The sequence below is a fragment of the Copadichromis virginalis genome, linkage group LG9, assembly GCF_057382275.1.
Source record: "Copadichromis virginalis isolate Kocher_CV1m ecotype Utaka linkage group LG9, C_Virginalis_male_GT1.1, whole genome shotgun sequence".
NCBI lineage: Eukaryota > Metazoa > Chordata > Actinopteri > Cichliformes > Cichlidae > Copadichromis > Copadichromis virginalis.
In genome coordinates this window covers 26,233,165-26,257,335 of record NC_140626.1, presented here as the reverse complement: position 1 = coordinate 26,257,335, position 24,171 = coordinate 26,233,165, and the positions used below count along the sequence as shown (strand labels likewise).

At 38.9% G+C, this 24,171-nt stretch overlaps 1 protein-coding gene across 2 annotated transcripts in view; it reads left to right on the top strand.

Annotated features, from left to right (window-relative positions):
- Positions 1–6,080: 6,080 nt before the first annotated feature.
- Positions 6,081–24,171, top strand: part of eya1 (EYA transcriptional coactivator and phosphatase 1) — a 62,688-nt gene continuing 44,597 nt past the window's right edge. For both annotated transcript variants that reach the window (XM_085468496.1, XM_085468495.1), the window contains exon 1: positions 6,081–6,307. The gene's annotated coding sequence lies outside the window, so the exon portion shown is untranslated. The remainder of the gene's footprint in view (positions 6,308–24,171) is intronic.

Sequence of the window (24,171 nt, the reverse complement as noted above, 5' to 3'; positions counted from 1 at the left end):
GGAATTGTGCATTTAACAGCTAAATGTTTTCTTAAAGTAAACATAATTGTCATGGTGACTGTTTTTTTTTTCTAAGGCAACTGACAGCATTCATAAAACTTCACACGATGCCATTGTAGCCCCCATTTGAAAAAATATGATGTAATCGGTGTCTAATTTGGTGTGTTTACTCTTCACTAGCATTCAGCGAGGATCTGTTTTTGCCAGACGAACCAAACTGCTAAAAAGGGAGGTGGGGGGGGGGGGGGGGGGGGGAGCTACTTTGATTGCGCAGTGAGAGAGAGAGAGAAAGTAGGAGAAACTGTTAAATCCAATTTACCATATCAGCATAACAAATGAAAAATACACCTTTTCTTGCCAGATATGTGAACTTGTTTTTCTTAATGTTGCAATGTTGGACAGGTTCTTTGCTTTTTGAATGCGGTACCCGCTTTGACTGAATAAGGCCGGCACTCAGTGTATGAAGAATGAGTGCCTCCGGACACCTTGAGTGGATAACCATATGCTGTCACAGTAGACCAGACGCGCCTCATATTGGGAGCTCTGTTGAACTGGGAATTGTGTGGGAGGTGGGGAGTGGGGGTGGAGGGGCACAGGGGACTTGTGAGAGTTTTGAGAGGTACAAATCAAGGATTTAACTGCTCTTGCTCCGTCCAACTCAGACTGGTATAGACCAATGTTCGATTTGGGGTTGTTGTTTTTTTGTTGTTGTCTTTTATTGGGCTGTCAGTGGCTCGCAAATTACTGACATGAACAGTAAGGAGAAGAATCAAGAAATCGTAAAGTACAGAGTCATGTGGTGGCTATGATGGTCTTTAAATAAAGAGAAAGAGTGAGAAAAAGTCTGAGGGAGAATCTAGGAGGAGACAGAGAATCGGAGGAAGGCAGATTTTGCACCAGCACCACGGCTCTTTATTGGGCCCACTCATTAAATCAAAGGCAGATGTTCATTCCCTTCGACCTAACCACATCAGCTGTCGCTTTCCTTGTTTCCTCCAGCCTCCTCAATTTTTTCTCAAAAGGGAAAAACCAAAACTAACTATCAGTAAACATGCAGACTCCTCAGATTCCATGAATGTCAAGCAGCACAGGCAACAAGTCAGTCGGCATCCGTTTGTATATAGCTGGGAAACCCCGCTCTGGTTCTGACGCAGGGGCTGAGTCTAGCACGCTAGTTTGCGGGGGGAGTGTTATTATGGTTTAACATGCCAGAAGTTCTCCTTCATCATGAAACAAACCCACCAGTCTGTCAAACAACTGTTGACTTCCTAGGAAAGCATGTTATCATTTGCTGCTGAAGTCCTGTTTGTGATCGGTGGAAAAGAATCACTTTTTTGTGAATAATCAACGCAACTGAGCAAAATACAAATGCGCCTTTGTAATTCAAAGCGAGCAGGCAGCAGTGTGCTGGAGTTAAGGATTTGCAACTTGGAAATGTGTCATTCTAAAGTAAAGAAAATAGATCTCACAGGCATTTGACAGCAGAGTGACGCTGCTCTATTAGAGGTGAACCGAAAAACATGGCAAAATCTTTCACTGGTCCATTTCTGCTTTAAGTTTCATAGGAGATACAACGCGTTCCCTTTCATTACTTAGACTGTACATGAAAATGAAACATTTCAGAGTGATGCATATTCAGCCCTTGCTTGCCTTAATGGTGCCCAATCAGTTCCACCAGGTCCTTTCCAATGGGGTAGGCGGCCTCTACCCCTGATTACACTGAATTGTGGGTATTTCCTGCCTCTAAGCCTTGCATATGGATTGAGTAAGGCAGTGGCTGAGGGACTACTGTTTCTCTCCACTACATCTTCCTTCCTTTCTCTCTCACTTTTTTTTTCAACGGGAAAAGCAAAACACTTTTGTTTTTTCTGGCTCTGCTGTCAAAATACTGAGCTGGGCCTTGGCTCAGTGTCTGCTTGCATGTAGCCAAGGAAAATCCCATGAGACAAGTGTGGCTAAATGCAGTTTAATCCACATGATCACTATCCGTCTGCAGGACTCAGCCACACCTATTGCTGACCTATTGCTATGAGGCACATTTCTAGCCAGCATTTTTCCCAGTTTTGGATATAGATGTTTTCAGTACACCCAAAGTAAAAAGTTGATGTGATTAAGTCAGTCCCACCATATGTCTGTGGTCTTTTTTCGTCAAAAAAAAGAGAAAAGATGCATTTCCCACTCAAACGAAAATTATAATATAATCATGAAATACAACCTTCTGGCGCAAATGCCATGGTAGGACCAATAAGCGACTATTCTTGGAATTTACCAGTTATTGTATTAGCAGCACACATATGTAAGGCAAACCTGAAGGAAAATGGTGTCTGCATAAAGGAAAGGAGTGAGATTTAAGAATAGCACATCAGTGGAATCATATTATATCCAAGGAGAGTCAATAAGGTTACCCCTCTCTGGAATTCCTTATGACATTTTTAACCTTCAAGTACATTATTTCTTCCAAATGTGGTTTCTACTAGAAGCCAAAAAGACTCAAGGCAAGGTGATAATTCAAATAGGGTAACATATCTCCTCCCTGAGCTGGTGAAGTTTCATCTCTATATGATGAAACTTTGCCAGCTTTGGCAAAGTTTAAGAGATCCTTGTTTAATTTGAAAAGGATGTCTCATCAACAATCAAGGAGTAAATGGGGAGGGAGAAGATTTGGCATTTGTTGCTAGTTTACTTTATGACATATTAAAAAGAATCCGCACATACCAAATATTTGTACCAAACAGTTTTGGAGGATTTCCCCTGACTGCAAGTTTCCCTTACTTTATGTTCTTCCACTGGACCGCTGCTTTGTAAGCTCTTTCTGTGGAAGATTCTGGCATTTGATGCCAGTGCTTGTATGTTTGCCTTGAATGTTTTTTTGGAACAGACAGCTCATTATTTGGCACTGTGCTTTCAAACCCCGGGCACGCGTCTTCTCAAATAACGCCTCTGATAGAAGGCAGATTGAACTGTGCTTTTTTTTGCATACTAGCAGGGGTATTTGATTTGGCAAATGAACAGCTTTTACATCGAAGCCATATCAGACACCAGAGCCATGAATCAAAGTATTTGGGTTGTTTATATATATATTTTTTTTATATTTGGAGGCCGATCAAGTCCAACATATACAAATTCGCCGATGGCAATTAATTACTCTTTCTGGAGTACTTTTGCATGGGTGGTTGAAAAGCCTCTCCTCTAAAGGCACAATTTATTATCTGAAGCTGAAGCATGCAGGCTCAAAAAAGGAATTCAGTGATTGGATCTTCAATTTGAATAGTGGCTACCATATATTAGCAGTACCCATAGAAACCATGCACCACATTCCTTAGTTTTAAAGCATAAAAATGCATTGCTGTCCTAAACTGTGCATAAATTGTTACTCTTTTCAGTTATTTATAAAAACTGCAGGGTTTGTTCCATAATCTGATTTTGGGAGATTTCCAAAAAGGCATTTTGTTGTTTCTTCCTTCTGTGAACTCACCCTGCCGTCCTGTGGCTAACAAAAGAGATAGTGTGACACCTACTGAATTACTGCTGCGCACAGTGTGATTGATTGACTTGTTGTCGGCCTGCCACGACCACTGGAATGCACCTCGTGTGAAAGGTAGGTGCCTCCAACAAACACACTGGCGCATACCTCCTCAGGTTACCTGGGTGGCACTCGGGGTACTATAAATTTCATTGTGTGCTTAAAGGACAGAAGACAGAAAAACAAAAATCAAGAAAATGTGCGCTTTTCTTCAGGTGTAGGTTATTTCACTTTACCTGTAATCTGATAGGAGAATAATACAAAACACCTGACCTCAAAATGAAATGCTGCATATAATGTAATAAAGTACATTGTCTGATTGGTTATGGTAATTCTTCATTTAGTCACAATAGACCTAACCTCAACCGCCTCGCGTCCAGTGAAATCACTTAAAACAGATGTGGCTGACGTGCGGTTCTAGATGGATCCATGAAAACTGTGTCTCACAAAAATGAGGTTGCACCAAAAAACCCCTCAAAAACGGGTCCTCAAATGTGCAGGAGAGTGTCCCCGTGAAGACAAAGCACGGGTGCATTGTTATATTTTACAGTCTTGCGTAAATCAAAAATTATAGAGGTGCTGAGAATAAAAAGCATCTGACATTTTTAGCGTGACAGTTCCGCCATTCCTGCGTTTAAGTGGCGGTGGGAGCTTTGTGGCGCTAGGCCGAGATCTCCTCCTGTTAAGTACACATCCTGTAAGCTTTGTCCCATGGCAGTGACCTGATCCAGCAGAAGGAAGCAACCAATCAGGAAGATATTAGATCAGCTCCAGGAAAAATTAATAAAATTCTCTCAAGTCGGCCTCACCTACTGTACTGAGCCCTGAGATTCATACGCAAGACTGAAGGCGTTCACTTTATATGCTTTCATCAGAGTGACTCCATTAAACTCCCCTCTCTCCAGGTTCTAATGATCTATGGGCATCATGATATGCCTCTGGAAGGTGTTGTGTTCCTTACAGCTGATGTCCAGACAAGGGTGGTCTGTGCAACTGGATCCTTTGACATCACAGAGAACATGAAAACATGAAACATAGTTATTGATCACAGAGTCCACGCTAATCAAATAGCACCCTGGTTTGTTTGAAGTTAAAAATGGTTACAGTGGGTGTTTACCATTGCACTTCAGGACCCTCCAGCCGCACCCCTCTTAAACATACACAGACAGAAGTGTTATTTGTATTGTTAAATTTACATTAAGTCCATTTTAATTGCATCAACCCACTAAACAGATCTTACAATAATGGGCCTGACAGAGAAAATTGCAATCATCTGTGAAGAGCCTGTGGCGGTATAATGGACAAACCTGATTAATTTAATCTTGTTGCACTCCATTATAGCTGCACTTTATCATTTCAACAGATGGAGCACTAAGAAATTAAAAAATGCTCTCAAGGATATGTGGCACTCTCTCATCCACTCGCATCCCTTTATCTGAAGGTGTGTTGGCTGCTGTGCTAAAATGAAGGCCTGGACTGGAACCTTTGGATGAGTGCATTTTCAGACCCAAATGAGATTATGTGAACAGTCAATTGATGCAACAAATCATCAGAATTGTCTTGTGATGTATTGCTGAAGGCTGTTAGAGGCTGTCCATCCAATCATCTAGCTCAATTACTTGATATTATCAAAGTAGCAGAATGACAATCGCTTTACTATATGGAGGCTTTTCACGCAAGAATGAATGCCGCATTCATTCAGCTGCTGTTTCAAATTGAAACGGTTTTTATAGTGCAGGAAAAACATATTCCTGATATTGCCAGTGAACTGGAATTTTGTAACACTCAATTAAAAGTGAAAACTGCAGCAACACAAACAGAATAAAGAGCAAATGTATTATTATTAATTTACATTACAGATGTTTCTAGAATTTATCCTAGTAGTTTATACAATAAAGTTGTTTTTCTTTTTACAGGTGGCCCCCTTGATATGTATTCTTGTTATAGTGTATACATCCTCTATAGATTACTCAGTTTGACTTGTTTTACAAGCCTTGAAAGGAACAATATCAGAAGAAAAGAGCATAAATCAGTTTGAAAAGAAATCCTCATAAACAGAATTTGTTGTTCTTATTTCCTCCTCGTCATCGTCTAAAACTATGCTATACTAAAATGCTAAAAAAGAAAAAAAAAACTAGGAAGCATTCATACACACACTAACAGCCAAAAACCGATAACTAAACAATGGCTCCCGTAGGTGGCGCTCTAATTCATATCCAAAAATTGCGAGACATGAGGATTACTGTAACTACAAATAATCATATTATGACTCACCAGAGCAAATGTCATTTAAAAAAGTGGATTTTTGTTTTCAAAAGGCAATTGAATGATTTTCTTTTCTGACTAATTATAAAACTATGCTATCAAACCAAAATGGTGGTGTGGGCTAATCTTACTGATAACAACTGCGGTTAAAATATATATATTAAATTATATGACACCGACAAGTAACAGCCTCTTGTTGAAGCCAAAAGTGAAGTGAATTATACCCTGGGTAAGCTTTCCTCGTGCCTGCCACATTTGATACCAGCGAGCAGCGCTCGCGCACAGACGCATGCGGATATCTTGCCAATTCACTGGAACCTTCCGACTCCGCTGCCATGAAAACGTTTAGCTTTAATGACGGACAATGATAAGCATTTTTACGTGATTGAAACCCCCTCCCTATTTTCCAGTCAGCAAAAGAAAGAAAAAAACGTTGACGGGCCAGCCGACTCTGGCGTTAATCTTTATGGACATGGATACTTGTTGCATGTGGTGACAGCGGCGGTACATAACAGCAAGGTAGGCAGCAGTCAAACCACTCGTTTCGCCTCGTCTTTGTTCTGTTGGCCATTTCTGCGCAGTTGTTCGGTATTTGTTTGACTTGTGTGGCGAATTTGACAGCGTGATATTGAGCCATTTCCAGAATGGGCGGGGACAGCGGGGTTACTTTCAGCGGGGCAGCCTCACAGTCCTCTGAATCACAGGATCGGTGCTCAGTGAGAAATTAAAGCTCCCTAAACTGCGCCTTTTTCTTTTAGGGTGACTGTGAATCGGTTTGTTTATTTTAGTTACGTCATTGTAAACGTTTTAATTGCAATTCAGTGTTTTGAAGTTTTCTTTGAATTTCTTTTATTTCAAGCGGTTTATCCTTCTGTAAAATTGACAATGCGTCAAAGAGTATGAACACTTCTGAACTTTTTTAATTGAATTTGTAAAAAAGCAGCACCAAGCCACATTTTGCAATAAAGAAGACCTATGCCTGCCCCTGCACTACACTGTGATTCATTACATGTGTTGACTCACCTCAATAACATATATAAAAACGTGTTTTTACACCCAGAAATGCAGTGATCTACGTACCAGTTGTGTAAGAGACATTTGTCAAAATATCATTTGCTCAAGTTGACAGGAGCTGTACCTGAGTTTCGCTCTCATCCATTCTGCCCCAGACTGCAGTCATTTTTCTGCTTAATTATTTCCCCCTTTTTTTAACCGTGCACCGCATTTGACAGTGATGGATAACAGGTTAAAAATGGACATTTTCTCCTCACTTAGTGCATGTTGGATTGGCTCAAGTATGCATGGTGTTCTTCCCTCAGACCAAAAGTCCTTGGAAAGATTGTGTTCCCCCTCTGTTTTCCCCATTCCTGTATGATACAGTTTGTCTTCATTTTCTCATGCTTCAGAGTTTTTGTGATGTATGGCTGAATCACATCAGCAAGACAGAAGTGTAGGTTATGTCAAAGTTATGCCATCACGATTCAAATTTTGCGCTGGTAGGCCCTCTGCTAGCCCTGCACTGCTAATTAAGCAGCTCTCTGGACCTACTGTGTAAAGGCGGTGGTTCCCTGATTCCCACCAATCAGTGTCATGCGTGCAGGCTCTTGATGTTCATAATCAAGCTGAATTTCTTCACCAGTATCCTGAATTTTAGATGTTTTGTTGTATTTTAGCCTTCAGTGCACAGACATGAGCATCCATTTATTTCCAAACTTGGTTTTATTTTATTTTTATGGTTAAACATTAAACATTGTTAAACAGCATTAACATCATTTATGATGTGGTAAAAATGTTTGAACCAATACACAGTTAAACACTCAATATTTAGTTGAAGAAAAGCAGCAAATCCTCACATATGAAATAATAAAAAAGAAGTAGCATTTGGTATTTTTTGCTTCAAAATATCCTAAATAATTAAAACAATCAACCTGTTATCAAAATAGCTGCCATTCCTTTTGATTAATTGATTCATTGTTATAAGATTATTCTGTAATAGTCTTCTCATTCTGATTACGTCATTTGACAAAGCCACAGTTTAATGTTCCTTTCCGTGGACTGCCCTTCAGAAATATCATCTATTATAAGAGGGGTCTGGAACATGGTCAAAATCCACAACATTGTAAATGACATATTTATTGTGACTTGTGGTCAATACTTTTTATAGCTTTTTATATTTCATAGGGTGATCTCACATCCTCTGAATACCGTATTTTATGGACACATTTATTGAAATTGTGGAATATCTTGTTTTGTTTTGACCCAATTTCTTTTCTTTTCTGTTGTGTGTGTGTGTGTGTGTGTGTGGGGGGGGGTGGGGGGGGGGGGTGTATCCTCAGTGGCCTGAGGTGGAACAGCTGCAACCCAAAGATCTGAGTTCAGAAATCCATCACTTTTTTAAAGTGTGGCTGTGCAGTAGAAATACTGCAATGTATCATGTCTGCAGCAATGAGGAGAACAATTTTCATTCACACATGTACTAGATTCCCTACTGTACTGTACATATGCTTCACGTTTTCTTTAAGACTTGACTTCAGAGGAAAGTTCTCCAGTCTGTTCTCCTTACTTTTGAAGTTACATGCTCCTCCTATTACTGGGGCCATGCAGTCTCCCCCATGGTGTCCTTGGACAGCTCTTTGAGTGCCTGAAAATGTTGCGGACCATTAATTCTGGATTGTCTTCATCTGTTTGCATAATTTTTCCTCCGTAACCGTTTTCCTCCCTCATTTTCACAGTCTGTGCTCTCAGGTTTATATTATTCTCTTTTACATATGTTTGAGGCTTCGGCAGATTTCAGTTTTATATCATTTTTTTTCAATACCACTGACAGTTGTTAAAGTTTTACATGAGTCTGTTTTATGGTATACAGCCTGTCAGCTGTGTACTGTACACAGTATGCTTTACAGCCTCTGTGCTGATGCTGACTGTTGAAACTCTTCACCTGCCAGCAGATAGGTTTACAGATATCTTCAACAATATTTTTTGTTCTTTTATTAAAAATTTCCAGAAACATGTAAAAGCATGAGTGCAACAGAGCTGTCAGTAAACAAGCAAAAAAAAGAAAGAAAAAAAAGTGGGTGTTCTCTTTAACTTTATATATTTTCTATTTTTTTCTGTTAGACTAATTTGCTGTCAGGCAGGAGGTTGTTTTTGCAACTCAGGCAGACTCCAGAAATTAATTTATCCAAATAACCAAGTCCTCCTGGGCCGTGGAGGTTGGGACACTGAAATGGCCCTGGTAGGCAAAGCCGTCTTTTGAAGTCTGGAATGTTTTGGCTGACTTAGAGCAGGCGACTGGAGTGGAGGGATCATTTTCACTGACCCATGGGATTTTTAACCATTTTCATATACCAAGAACAAAACAAAGTGAGGAAAAATGCCTGAGCTGATTTGCATTGACTTTGCTATCAAAAACCAAGGGGAAAAAATTAAGTGAGACTGATTTAGCGGGGCAGTAGATTTTCCTTCTTTTTTAAAAAAAAGTAATTTCTGGACTATGCTGGCGATGGTGTATGTTACTTCATGGCTTAAAAAGTTTGACATATATTAAAAAAAAGAAAATGTAACTTAATGTGAGATGCCTGGTTGTCATGTTTCCATTCGTTCCATTCCTTTTCAAGACTACAGACTTTTTGCTGGTGGGATTGTTCTGTGATTTATTAAAAAAAACAAAAAACAGATCTAATAACAATCACCCTTATTAATGCATTGCATTAGTGCTAATTAGGTGGTCATTTGGACCGAGGGCAGAACAAATACAGGGCACATCCTAATAATCCAAACACTTTAATTGTAAATAAATGTTCTCATTAAGAGCATGCACTGGCAGTAATTTATTATATCCATTATATGAAATCAGCAAAATAGTCACATTAATAAAATTAATTTCTGTTTTTATACTCTATCCTATTAAAGACTTTAATAACAGCACCTAAATGGTATGCTTTTATTTAACAAGCCCAAGAAAAGGGAAGTGCAGTAAACCAAGCGGCGTGGAGTAAAGGGGCACGTGAGTTTCCAGAGTAATAAATAATTCACAGGTCCTGTGTGATGAGCTGCTGAGGACAGAAATCCCTGATGACAGCTTTTTATAACCTATGACTCAGCTCCCCATTATGCTTCTGACATCCCTACATAGACCACATCCCCTCTGCTTGCCCAGTGCTCACTCTTCTCTCGCCCTCCGCTGCTTTGTCTACTGCACTGACTAAAAGGAGTTATATTACACACTACTATGTGCAGTCACTTAATGAAAGAAACTGAAATGGGAAAACATATAATTTTTTTAGAAGCTAAATGTATGTAATTCATATAGCACATCCTAATGAAATTGTTAGCATTTAATTTATTTTACTTTATGTTGGAAACGTTTTTTGTTTGTGTTTTGGGGTTTTTTGTTCTTTCCCATATGCGCTGGAGTCACTTGCTAACTTCTTGAAGTGTAATGTAACCGTATTAGTCAACTGGCCTAATTAAATCTGTATGTGTATATTTTAATCTTGTAACAGTTATTTGTTTGTGTTCACAGGAAGAGAGAAAAAAGTATCTTTGTTGAATCAATATCTGCCTGTCTTGCTAGCTTTTTACTGAAATAGTTTGTCAAAGGATTTTAGTAAAAACAGCAGTTGTACTTGGAAATGTGTCCAAGTTCATGCGTGGTTATTCATTTCTTTCTTGTGCTTTGCTGCCTTAGGTGAATGCTGGAAGAACTAAACTAAACTCAATACCCATTGCTACTGCTTTGTATGTGTGAGGTAAGAACCTGAATAATTGAGTTTCTCCAGTCCAACTTAGGTCTGTGACTTAAAGTGCTGCAGTGTGTGATTGGCATAATGGCACCATACCCCCCCAGGTAAGGTCAGTGCGAGCAACATCTGGCTCTATTGTGCATAATGCAGCTCCCAGTATGAAAGGCAAGGCCTCATATGGTTTTGGTTGATATCATTATTGTTATCATTTCCAAACTCCAGTTCTCACTAAGAATAGGTGGTTAATTTAGATGCAAAAAAAAAAAAAAAAATCCAATTACTCAGACCTGCTTGCAGTTGTCCCCAGAGTTAGTGCATGGAAATAAATCTGGTGGCCTTGATTAAGTACCTGAGAATAGAGTTAGCACAGTGCTAGTAGTTTATAGTAACACAGTGGACATGGGCAATTAAGCCCACCAAGTAATTTACAGTACTGCTTGCAGGTGGTGACCAGGTACGAGCTGGGGACCACCTCAGTAACAAATTAGATCATATAGGCAAGGAGAGTAGAGGCTCTGTAGGACTGCCAAATAAAGTAAAGCAATCAAAGATTTTAAAAAGCTTGGCACGTATTTCAAATTTGTTATGATTTTGGTTTCTTTTTTTAAAGGAACAACATAGGGCACTGGGGTTTTTTTGTCTGTGATTTTCTGGAGAATGAATGATCACTTTTATACGTTGTTGATCTTTTTACGTCAACGTGGACTGTTCTCCTCTCACTGCTGCCTATTAATTATGAAATACTGTAGACCTTTCCCATTTAATTTTACTGCTTCTTCCTGCTGAACTTGGTGTGAAAGGCTGCTGTTCTTAAATAGGTGTATAAAAGTAGGAGCGGAGCGTTTCCCGAGTACCAGCTCTCCCCACAGCATTATGTCATCAGAGTCAAAAAGGCACAGCTAAAGAAAAATAGCTTGTTTCACACATAATAGACACCTTAACACGTGGAGCAAATGGAGCGCGTACAGAGCTACTTTTCTTTCTGGTCACAGGACAGACAGTGGCCGCCTTGATAAGAAAAGCATGTTTGAATGCATCAAATTTAACACTGCAGAAAGACGTGAATTTTGGAAAAAATAATATAAATTTAAAAAAAAATTTAACTCTAGGTGAATTTGTTCAGTGATGCTTTTATGATTGTACTGTACTCTGTGTACTCTATGTAACAGTGTTGAAAACAGTGCCCTCTTCTGCCTGCTTGCCAGTGTCTGTGCTGTTTGTCCACAAACTGAATGACTTGCTGTATTCCACAGTGCTGAGATGCACTCTGTGTGGCACCTTATCTGTCATTTATCAACCTTTTGTAGAGGTAATGACTAGGCTGTTCAGCCTTGGAAAAACTTCGACTACGTTGAGCTCTACTGTCAGCATCCTGGCCTTAGTGCGGGGGGATTTCATCAAGGCCAACACAGTATGATGGCCCTGCTTCCCTGTAAGTGTCCACTGCTGGGCTGGTTTCCTCAGTAAGGCCATTTCACTTAACAGTCCAGTTCCCCCATGGCCCCTCTTATACTTTAGGTGTTTCATAAAACCCTCATAGTTGTATTTTTGTAGTATTTTGTGTTGTATTTTCGCAGCAGGAATAAAGTAGTAATAAAAAAACTTAGCTGCTTTAAAAAAAACTGTAAGTGATTTGCCTCTATTTTTATTTATATCTTTTAAACCTTCATAAATACATGTACATGTTTATTGCCAGTCATACCAAGCACAGTGGTTGGTGAGTAGCTTTGAAGGATGGACCATCTATTTTCATTTATGACCAACACCCTGCAAATAGTCTTAACAGCTAATTGGCATAAACTCCAATGATGTGAGCAGAACCCCAGCACCAGCAGCTGTGTGTGGTCCACAAATGCTTGCACAGCTATTTTAGAACCCCAGTCCAAAAGAAATATACAGTGTGTTCATGCTTCGCTTGCAGTGCAACTCAGAACATTTCTCCTTTTCTCCAAGCAGAGAAGTCTTATTTCTGTAATCTTCTTTAATATTGATATTTAAAGCATTCATCATGCAAGTAAGCATCAGATATATTTTTTAATGTGCATGTTCTCTTTGTAAATAAAAAAAATATCCTGAATAGTCTTATAATAATAATTGATACTTTTAATGGAACATTTCCAAAGGTATGGGTTTGTTGGATATGTTGCGGGGCTACTGAGCAATAATTAGCATTTTGGCTGCTGATGTTTAATCTCTTATTAGCCTTCAGGTGACATGAAACAGCATCGGCTTCATTCTAGCGTTTGCCATTCAGATGCAGGTTGAGTGACAGCCACAGAACAGCACGTCTCTTATGTAAACCTTCCCTCTACTGCCACGAAATTAGAGTGCCTGTTGCTACACACTGCTGCCTCCTGCTTCTGCACAAATGAGAAGTAAGCACTGTGGTTCAGAAGTTCACATTTTGGATGCATGCCGGAACTACTTAAAACCAGTGACGTTTTCAGGGAACAGGTGGTCCGGGTGACATAATTCTGGCTTACTGTTATGATCCCTAGAAATTAGGTCCTGATACGCTGCCAGAAGGGTTATTACGCTGTCATTTTCTATAAGTTTTAGTGTATCTGTCTTGTTATTAATGGAAAAATATATGAATGCAAAGATATTGATACAAAATACTTCTTTGCAACTGCTTATATGCTTAAAGATATTAAATATCGCTACAGATAATTTGCGTACATGTCAGACATTAACACCCATCTTTTACATGTCTCAAAGCTTGGCTAAGAAAGCTATTTATTCTCATCCACTGTTAACTACTGGCACATATGCGTTAGAGTGGAATGCCATTCAGAATGCAGAAAATATATTTAGTTCTTGCCAACAGACAGCAAAAGGCACCAGTGGGTCTAGCCCCTGTGTGAGAACAGTTATTTCTGTCACAGTATGGACTTTCAATTACTGTAATCCGCTCCTTAAAGAACATTGATATGATTGATAAGATATGAATTTCAGCACATATTGTAAGTCAGTGGTGTCTAAAATCATAATGTAATGATTTGCAAATCATTTAAACTCTAGTATATTTAATTCATAGAATAAAGGCTATGTGTCATATACTGAAACTGAGATTTTTTTAAAATACATGTGCTGTTGTTGCAGAACAGTGCATTTAGGTGCAGCCCTCGCCACTTTTATGCAGACATAGTGGGTGCAAGAGAGAGAAAGAATAAAAGAATAAGACACATCTCCCTGAGCTCGACAGGTGGGTTGCTGGGCCTGCATTTCAGAAAAACTTGGAAAAAAGGCATGTTTAACATTGTTTTGCATCGCTGCTTCTCTCAGCATTGTCTATTCTACATCTACGTGTTCAGGAGCTGTAGTTGCTGTAGTTTTGAAAGCTATAGCCTTTCTTCCTTCATACAGGATTCCAGCTGCTTTACATTTCAAAGGATCATTTTTTGTAGTTTTTTACTTCATCATCTGCCCGATGTTTTCTCTGGATTACACGTCTAATCTTCAGGCATGCCAATTTAGACTTAACCCAGACAATTTTACAATGGAACCATGCAAATTTAATATGCATTGAATGGGTTTGGCAGTGTCTTGCTAAAATGCGCAAGGTCTTGCAAAAAACATTGCCTGGTTGACACTAAACCACTCTTTATTGCTTTAATGGTGCCTTCACAGATATGTGGTTACCCATGTGCACTAAGCACTACCATATTATCACAGTTACTTTGCATTTATTACAAAACAGATGTTCCCTGTTTGTTTTGTCTCAGTCCATCTTAAAGAAGCTCAGACCCACAGAATGCAGCAACATTTCTTGATTTTATTTCTGTGTTTCTTTTTTAATTTGCCTCACACAGTTTTAACTTGGAATGAACTGTGTTCACTGGCAATGTTTTTAGTTATGACATTTATCACCGGTTGGAATTTTTATGTTCTGTTTTTGATTTTTATTTATTTATTTTTTATTAAATAGAGGATTTAGATCATTTAATTTGGTAGTGTTTATTTATTTTCGGATGCAAGGTTGGCAAACTTTTATTTTTACATGATGGTTATCCGTTACACTGGCTTCTTGGGTGTTAGTCTAGGATATTGTGGAGTGAATATTTTGGGACATTAGAGCGTATTGTACCCTTTGGCTTTGTTGCTATCTGCATGCCTGCTTTTGGTTTGATACAAAATGACTGCATTAGAGAGATTTTAACAGTCTGACAGATCTAAGTTATTATTTTGAGTTTCTGTAAGCCCATTAATAGGTAGGCACTTATGGACGGTGGAAATACCCCACAGCTGCAGTCTGGCTGTTGCTCCATATGTTTCCCCCAGAAGAGCCTCAAACTTCAGTGTTGCACAGACATGTGTCCAGCAAACAGTAATACAAAGAGAAACAGATGTCTTGTTTTTAGTCACAATCAAATTAATAGAAAACATAGTTAGAAATCAGCTAGTATTTTCCATGTAGATGTGTAGTAATCCTTAATGTTTAATTTATTATTGATATGCATGTTTACATGTAACTCCATGGTGTTACATGTAAACATTTTATTTCAGGACACACTGTGAGGTCTGATAATTGGAGGTTTTATCTAAAACCAAGTCTACCAACAAAGTCAGGTGATTCAACAAGGGTTAAATGAGAACAACGCCCTGATAAGTGAATTACTTTCCTGGTATGAACACACAACAGTATTGTCCAAAAGCCCTCTGTTTATATTAGGAAACTATTGACCAGCTCAGCCAAACACTACCTATCCTGTTTAATTGGTAAGTAATTCCTGCAAAGTTGTCTTATACAAACAGTACAGAGCAGTGTGAATGGTTGCTGAGTGGTAAAGTGCTGCCTTCGTTAGAAAGGCAAATAACTGTTGGGTTGAGTTGTGTAAATATTTTAGAACCGAGCTGCACAACTGACTATTGCCCATCAGTGCAGTTGTGTATGTAACACCAAGCCCTATGGCCACTCATGTATAAAAATACTGTTTTATGGATGATTAAGCATGTTAAAGACAACACTGCTGTGTAATACTACAAAATACACTGTTTTTCCTTATGAAATTTTCCAGAGTTGCCTATTGTAACCAGTTTGTAAACCTTTTTGATCAGGGAAATAATAAAAACAATTTTGTTTTTGTCCAGGTTTTCACAGGCTCATTAATAAGTATTTTCAAGCATAACCTGATTAATGTACCTCATTAATGCCCAAATGACTGCAAAGTGATGATTCATTCATTTGCTAATTGTTTGTTTAATTAATTCTCATGTTAGCTTTAAGCACGAGATAACTCTGATATTAAAAAGCAAATTTATGCCTTCCTTGTACAGACCTTTAAGACCACTTTGCAATCATCTGGATATTAATAGTAGTAGGAAACAACGTCCTTGCTGCAAGTCAGACTGAATATTGGATTAACTTTATTATGATTAAGAAAACAATCTTGCATGATGGCAAATGAAAAAAGCTTAAAATAAACATGCAGCTAATAGCTGACATTATCACCATGGAGCCATTTATTTAATAAACTGTAATGAATAACCTGAGCAGACACTTCATTGGTGTCCGTGGCTCTGCATTATTGAAGTAATTCACTAACGATAATCCATATGCAAATGAGGATTATATAAATGAAAACTTAGATATGCTGTATTTGTTTCTCAGAGCAGATAACTGTGTCCTCATCTCTGAAAAATAATCCATGAGGTTTGACTAAAATAATCAAAAATAAGTTCTTTGGTCATTATTCTGATTTGCTACCATGAGTGAACAATACCTTTACCTTCTTTCAGTACTCAAACTTTTTAAATGTCCTAGAGGAGTTCTTGTTCGAGTCCCAAACCTACTGAGATCTCTAATGAAGGCTTTACCTTCCAGGCAAGCATATTTCTCCAAATGACAGTAATTTACATATGATGTATTTAGAGAAGGAGAGGGCAGGCTAATTCCATTTGGAGAGTTTCCTTTGTTTTAGGAGTCATTAGCAGCTAGCTCAAATCTAATTTTTACAATTTCATCAGGCCATCTTGGAAAGCCTCTGTGAGCTCATCAGAGAGGAGCATTTATTGCTAAGTGTTCTCTATTGCATTAGCACACAATAAAGCGGCCAGGGACTGCTACAGACGTTTATGGGGAATCCAGTTAACACTCTGGCAATTCGTTTTTTATTGGGACACAATCAATTTTTATTCATTTTAAAGCCAGAATGCTTTCTTTCATTGTGTGCCTACCCCAGCTTATTATCCCCTAAACTAATTACTCAGTTGTTTTCACAAAATGCTAATATTTATGTTAAAGATTTCCTCTTTTAAATTCAGACATGGCGTGCATATACATGCACTTCCCGCTAAGCTTTAAGCATAGTAATTGCATTCATTTAATTTGTGTAAGTCCTATTTTAAAGTATTACAGTATTAATCATTGAATCTGGCCCCTGGGTCAAATCTGGCACTCGGAGTCATTTGGTCCATCTTGGAATTTGAATTTTACCATTTTTAAACTGCAACAAAACTTGTACTAGCAGAAATGTGTGCATGTAGTGGACATACCAGGGGGGTTGAAACACGTTTTGCCAATATTACATATTCCATAATTATAATTAAACCAGAAGGAATTTCAGTTTATTTGCTAGGAAGACACTCTGCCCTGGCTTTGGCAAAAGCAAAATAAAATCATATTTTCACCACTCCTTACTAAAACCTATCCGGCATTATTTTGCCAAACTCTGAGTGACTCTGTATGGTTTCTTTTAAAGGGACTCTTTAGCTTTTTCAGTGCCCAATGTGATCTCTGCATAATTAGAAACCAAGCTATACTTTTTAAGAGTCGCTATTTCTATCCTTGATTTATGTTGATTTTCCACCATGACTTCAAATGGTATCCTTAATCACAGACAAGTCAAGCCCTATCAGATAGACATGAATGTGACTCTACCATACATATTTATGCAGTATATTGTATTTAAAATTAAAGGTACTATTTGCTTTACTGGTTGTTGGGTTGCTGTTTGTGGTGTGAGCTAGATGAGTACGTCATCATTGATAATGTTTTGTGATCAGTGCAGTATAATAATTAGATGCCTGAGTGTTCCAGAAGTCGAGACGAGCATGGACCCCTCTTCCTCTGCAGTAGTCTTTTCTCTTGTTTACCAAGACCATCTTTAAAGGCTCCCATTTGATGCTGATATTGTTTGTATCAGGTGTATATCTTGCACCTTTCAACTTTTTGTACCGAAGCAATCTTACCTCGTCGTCCTTGATCCACCACTGCTTTCCCATCAGTAAAATGCACAGACACAACTAGAGAATATCCATAGCTGCTATTAATGTGTATGTGTTTGCAACTGTTTTACTTTCTATGTGTGTGCACGGATATTCTTTTCTTTCAGTTTTGGGATTTGTTCTGCAGTGGCCTCTGGAATGCTTTCAACACATTGATGAGATGACAAGTTATCATTGATCTGTCCTTACTTAGTGGGATCTATTAAATAATGTATGGGCTCCCGTGCATTACCAGGACAATCTCCTGTCCTCGACCCATTAGAGGAGTAGGGCATGGGGCCCTAGTGGCTCAGGGCCCTCAGAGGTCCTTGGGCTTTCATTTAATTAAATTATCCTATAATGAAAACTCCCATAAGGAGATTAATTTTAATTATTTATCAGCGGCCGATTTGAGGGAGAGGCTGCATTAATAATGCATGAAAGGGCTAAACATTTTTCAATTCATCACCTTTTCCTTTTGTTAAAGGTGCAATTTATTAAGTGCTCTGCAGCTGCTAGAGATATTGGTGGTGGAGATGTGGACAGCCAGTCCCAGAGGTCAGTCAAAGGGGCTGCTCAAGTGCTCAAATGTCATTTGATAATGTTCATATTTATTGGTCAATTAATATCCCTAAAATTCTTCTGTAGTATTAAGTATTGTACTAGTGTCTTTGCATGCATTTGTACGTGTTTTGAAAGATTTATCCACACTGTGAAAAAGAAAGTAACACTTTTCCTTTCCTCAAATATACAGTAATGTTTTCCTCTGTTTCTCAAAGCTTGATGGATTTTATATTAATACCTAAGGCAAGGAAGTAATCAAAATTATGCCGGTAGTTCTCTGTTGATGTTTGTATATCTCCATCAGATTGGCATGTTGATTCCCCTTGTGTGAGCACATTAGAACGCTTTGGTGTCTGGCCAACAGAATAGGGGAAGATTGTCGACTGTCGCACTGTGTGAAACTGTAATTAGCTGGCTTGGTAATGTACTTATTTGGGTCCCCCGGCTGCAGAGATAGCAGCACAGTTGAGAGCTGTAAGATGATACATTGCTGAAAACAGCTGCCTTTTTGTGTTATAAATGAACAAAATCCACATTTTGCTAAGTTTTGTATCACGGGAACATACAGGCAGACAAAGTGGCAGAAGTGGCTCAAGGCAGGAGACAAGAATGTCATTGGGATGGTGAGCGGGGTGCATTTATCAGCCTTCATCAATAGTTAATAAATAATTCAGGCAGAGTCTGGGGCTTCTTTAGGGCAGGGTTTCAGCTAGCTTGTAATTTTGTAAATTGCATAGTCATCATGCAATGGATGGGCCAGGCTCCTCTGAGAGCTACAGCTGTGAATCTAGAGCTGTATTTATACATGCACTGCAGCCCCAAATCTTTCTAGAATCACAGAGCTGAATGTCAAAATGCTAATGTCCAAATCTTGTAGAGTATGTGCTTCAGGTAACTGTCCATGTCTGCCCAGATACAACCTAAACCACATGGAGTAATTTCATTGGGAAGAATGCAAATAATGAGGGATATCTTCCATTGTTTGCAACATGTGAGAAAGTGCAAATTTGGATGATGTGTAGATTAGATTCTCCTGAAATGGTCCAGAGTTCATGTCTTTTGAAGATGCAAGAGAAAGATAGTGTTAACCAACTTTGTGTCAAAAATACCTACATTTTAAAGGTTTTGTTGCCCTCAGTATATCTAAACTAGAATGAATTTCTAGACGTAACTATAGATAAAAGTTTGACACTCAGTACTTTGGGTTGAAATTTTCCCAAAGCAGATCCACAGTTTGCCACATAAGCTTGGCTACAGCATGAACAATTTAAATCAATATTCAGAAAGTTGCTTTTTGTTAAATCATTCTCCCATCTTTAGACAAACTTCCACCAGATACTTGCACCAGCTCGCACCAGAATAAACAGGCATTTCTTCCCATTGTGAGTTGTTCAAATTGTCTTAGCCCAGGTGCGGCTTTAACAGAACAGTCCATGCCCATTGAATGACTAAAGCCTTCAATTACTCAAAGTCAGCCTTCTGATACTCCTCCTTCAACAAAATAGGCCTTCTAATTGCCCCGACAGGTATTACCAGTTCTGCAACCAATAGCACACTGTTCTTCCACATTGTTTCCTAGGCAACTGGAAGTTTTGTGACCTATAAAAAGTTGCTACTCCTGTAACTGATCCGAGCCTTTGCGGTTGTTTGTTTCCATGGTAGGCTGCTGAGCTATTTATATGTCTGTTTAGTTGGTAGTAGTAGGCAGAGAAAGTTTTGCTAGCAGTTTTATTCATTTATTTATTTTAGGCAAAGTTTATGTTGGTGTTGATAGTCTGAGAGTTGACATGTGTTTAAGAACAAAAAAAAACACCTGGGGCTTCAGCAACTGAGTCACAAAGTTGAGAGGAAGAAGGCTTAACACTCTCATCCCGGTTTTCCCTCTGTATGCTCCTTATAACAAATAGTGTTTATTTTGGAGTCAGAGGCAAAGTCCCGGTCGGCCAGAATTTCTTTGTTGTGGCTTTGTTAGCAAAGACATGCAGATCTGCTGGTATTGATGAATCATGTGTTCATCATCAGAGGTTACTAGCAGTTCATCACACTTTCCCCTTGTGATGTTTGACTATCAAAAGGTTTATCAGGGATTCCTCATTATTAAAGTGATAATTTATCTCTGATTCACAGGTTTGAAAAGGTATATTATTTTTCAAAGGTGCCATGTACAGAGTTCAAGGAGAGATCTCCCTGAAGGTATTTGGCAGCTGTAGCAAGCTGAACTCCAGTTTTACTCTTGTCTCTTTCACTCCCTTTACACAGCATGCAAAAAACACTATAATATCACTTGTTAGAGAAGTGTACCACCATTTTTCTTAGTTTTGTTTCAACTCACAGAGACATTTACACAGATCAGCCACGAAATGTACTGTCCCAGACATTTGTGCAGACCAGCACGCACCTATGGCAGCAGGCTCCCTCTGTGCTACAGTACACCCAGCATATCTGTTCAAAGACAACTCAAGGAGTACAAACGAGAGCTGAAGCTTCAAACTCTACTGATCCCGTTCTGTTCAAACATTGTTACGGAACAAGCATGATCCACCAAGGCCCCCCCACCTCCACTTTTCTCCCACTGCAGCTCACAGTACCCAAAAGATTTGGTGCCAGTGTCCTTGTGTCAGACACAACAATACAATTGCAGAGGTCCTTTGTTTATGTCCGCTACGGGTCAAAGAACTTTTGATGGCACGAAGGAGACCTAAACAATAGTAGACAAGTCCTGTTAATCCTGTGGCTGTGAATATTGTACAGTTGTTTGCTTTATATGCATGTTGTTGCAAAAAATTTTTTATGCCTGTGACAGCATTTCTTTTTTTTAAATCAGTTCATCATCTGTAGCATTGTCATTTAGATTACATATATGCAATGCAAAAATAAGACTGCTACTTGGTCACTTATTTTGAGATCTCATAAGAGTGGGAGGATATTTGTTAGATGGATGTTTACACCAGGTGAACTATCAATAGGAATTCATGTAGGTTATAGTCTCAATACATTAATTCAACTAACAATCAACTACTGCCATCTTTAAAGCCTTTTACACTGCGTTAATCTGACCTGGCAAAACATTTCCAGGTACTGCACACTTTTAATGCCATTCTTTTGGTTACATGTCTGCTGTAGCTGGTTTGTTGCTTTACGATTTAAATCCAGCTGTTACTTCACAGTCTGAGTCATTTGCATAAGAGAAAACTTGGCACAGGCAAACAGGCAGACACCAAATCTATTCTTTTCTGCAAGAATTATCTTTTTACCCTTACCTTCTGCCTGCAACAATGTTTTGTTTTTTTTTAAATTAAAGACTGGCAATAGGATTGCGGTGTTACTGTACTTAAGTTGATGCTAAAATACACAGAAATACTGCACACTAACACGAGCCATATTGACAGAGAAAAGCGTAAATTCTGAGATTGTTTTTCTTTAAATCAGTTATACCAAAAAAAAAAAAAGAAAAAAAAAGAGAGACAGAGAACATATTTTCTCACAAGCACAAAGGGAGAGTGTTCTGAGTGGAGTGCATTGCAAATTCCATTTCCTCATAAGGGAAGTCACCTTTTAGAGGGGCCACTGCTGCTCTGAACACATCAAGAGGAAACAAACATGGCATATCATTGACTTTTAATGATTTCATTCACAGTGTCTGTAGAAAATGCACTGCATCTCAACTCTTTACTGACTTTTCAGTAAATTATGTATTCGTTGATTCCTCTTGGTTTAAACTGTTAGCGCTTCTCCTGGCGGTGCCATCTTTGTTTTTTCATATGTAAAGTAACTTAGACAGCTCTTCCTGTCTACTGGATATTGATAGTGCAGCAGTAGTACTCTAAGAAAAACAATAAATGAAAGGCTGTCTCCCTTACTCGTGATGGCTGCAGCAACAAGTACCAGACACATGCACAGAAGTCACCTAGAAGTACTTTGAGGGGATATATTAGTAGAAGAGTCAGTGCTCCTCCTGCATTGTCTGAAACTATAATTAATGCATTGCTTATTTTGAAAATCTGGAAATATTTCACTAGCTAGCTGCTGTTTGTTAACTGTATTCACAACTTTATTGTGGAGCTCAGTGTGTTTCTTGCTCCTGTATAAAATAAATGAATAATCTACGCATCAGCCGGCCGACGTGCAGAGTATGCAGATAAACCCAGCTGTTAAATGTGTCGAGGAGTTAAAAATTACTGAAAGCTGGTGTCCAGTGGCGGTGCTCATTCATCACTGGAAATACCCAAGCTATGTTTGCGTGCACTTGTTTCTTTGCGAACAAATGTGGATGTAGGCTAAATATAAGTTATTGTCCGGTCTGTGCTATTTCTGTTTATTTGGGACAAATACCTGATTGATAATGCCCCTGGCTTAAATCCTCATCTGTGCTCTTGTATCATCCCTTGGCAAATATGGCACTGCAACTTGAATGTGGAAGCATTTTCTGTTAGTAAGACAAACCGCTGGCTTGCACAGCAGTGCCTCTTTTGTAACTGTATTTAGTCACTGAGGAGAATGGCACAGACCCAATCCAAGTGTCTTTCATCTGGCCAATTCAAACAGACGTTTGACCCCAGACATTTGCCTAATGTGTTTTTGTTATGTGGACTCCTGGCTTCACAAATGTCACAGTGGTTGGACTAGTGGGGGTTTGGTAAGTGAGTCAGAGAGGAGGACAGAGTTTGCCTGGAGGGGTGGGTTTGAGAGGCAGCAGTTATGTCTATAATGTCTGCATTTTGCACTCTAACCAATTGGGAGTTGGTTGGTGGTGAACATAAGTTCCACTGATGACCTGCCCCCCCCCCCCCCCCCCCCGCCTCCTTGCGGCCAGACCCACTGCAAGCCTGTTGATCAGTGGCCTGGCCTCTAGTGCTTTGCTGACCTGGGCAGCTGGGGAAGAGACGGGGAGTGCCACATTTCTGGCCGCCTGGGTTGCACAAGTCAGAAGTCTGTCCGAGACAGTTGGGGCAACCCTGACAAATGCTGCCATTAAAGGGGTGGTGAAAATTTATTACCAAACATATTGGTATTTTAGGGTGCAGCTAATTTAGATTTAGTAGTGTTGCTGTGAGGCTGTATAGTTAAACCAGAATGCTAGAGAAATTCTAAAGTCTTACTCTTCATTATCACAACAGTTATTAATATCTGCTAAACCTACTGAGGAAGAACCCTCTTTACACTCAGATTTGTTTCTGTGCTTGATTGCAAATTTTAAAATGATGTGACAGCTATAAGCAGATCCCACAATTTGTTATATCAAGTGAAAATGTGCTTTTGTGTGCATTGCCAAAGAATTGCTGCTGAATGACAAAAATGTGCCACTTCAATATGTTTTGATTCCTTTTTCTGATTGTTATTGCATTTGCGGGGAAGGCATCTGAAAGCAGTTATCCACTGTGTAACTTTTTTACATTAAATTATGAAACTTTTTTGGGTTTTGGTAAAAGCTGATGGCGAACGAGGGCCTTCTATTTTAAGTCGATTTCAGACTACTGAGGCTTGGCAAAATTATATCGTTAAAAAAGACAAGCGACTGCAGAGGGTGAAATTGTTTTTCCCTGCTTTCATAATGGAGCCGTTTATGAGTAACATGAGCACAATAAAGAAACAAATACAAAAATAGCCGTTTCATAATTTTTTAAAATTATATTTCAATGCTATTATGAAGGGTTGTTAGGGTATAAACAGCTTAGATAAAGTGTACCTGTTTCGTGGTTAATAATTTCTCCGTAAAGCCATGCAAGATCAGTTTTCAATGTGAACTTTGTTTCTAATATGGACAGCAACATATAGATCACATTCATGACTAGAATAAGCAGTTTAGAATATATCCGTCTCTAAAATTTTATAGCCTTATATTTCAGTGTTTTTAGCTTTAGAGATTGT